Source organism: Colobus angolensis, unplaced genomic scaffold (genome assembly GCF_000951035.1).
Source record: "Colobus angolensis palliatus isolate OR3802 unplaced genomic scaffold, Cang.pa_1.0 Scaffold64, whole genome shotgun sequence".
Classification (NCBI taxonomy): domain Eukaryota; kingdom Metazoa; phylum Chordata; class Mammalia; order Primates; family Cercopithecidae; genus Colobus; species Colobus angolensis.
The window spans coordinates 218,008-218,401 of NW_012120043.1; positions in this window are offsets into that span (position 1 = coordinate 218,008).

Genomic DNA, 394 nt, shown 5'->3' on the forward strand with positions numbered 1-394 from the left:
CTTGGAACCCCATGGACTGGCTGCTGCTTTTTATTCCATGGCCAGGGAAACTGAGGCACAGACAGACCCTGAAGTCAGCAGGAATGCTCCATCATTTTATTCCTGCGTGCCTGCAGTACGTGGGTTCCAGGGTCACAGGGACGGGCCCCCAGGTGGAGGGGAGCCAGCCATCACGACTGCCACCACAGGCCCTCATTGAGCTTGGAGGAGAGCACCCTGGGAGCCACAGCGGAGGAGGGCGGGGGGGAGGAGTGGGCAGAACCTGGTTAAGGTGGGGAGCAGCCGTGCAGAGGCCCAGAGGCCGTGGGAGGGTCCCGGTGGTGCAGGGCTCCCCAGGCTGGGAGCCTAAGGGGTGTCAGTGTGCCCAGAGGGGTAAACAAGCCACAAGGGGAAA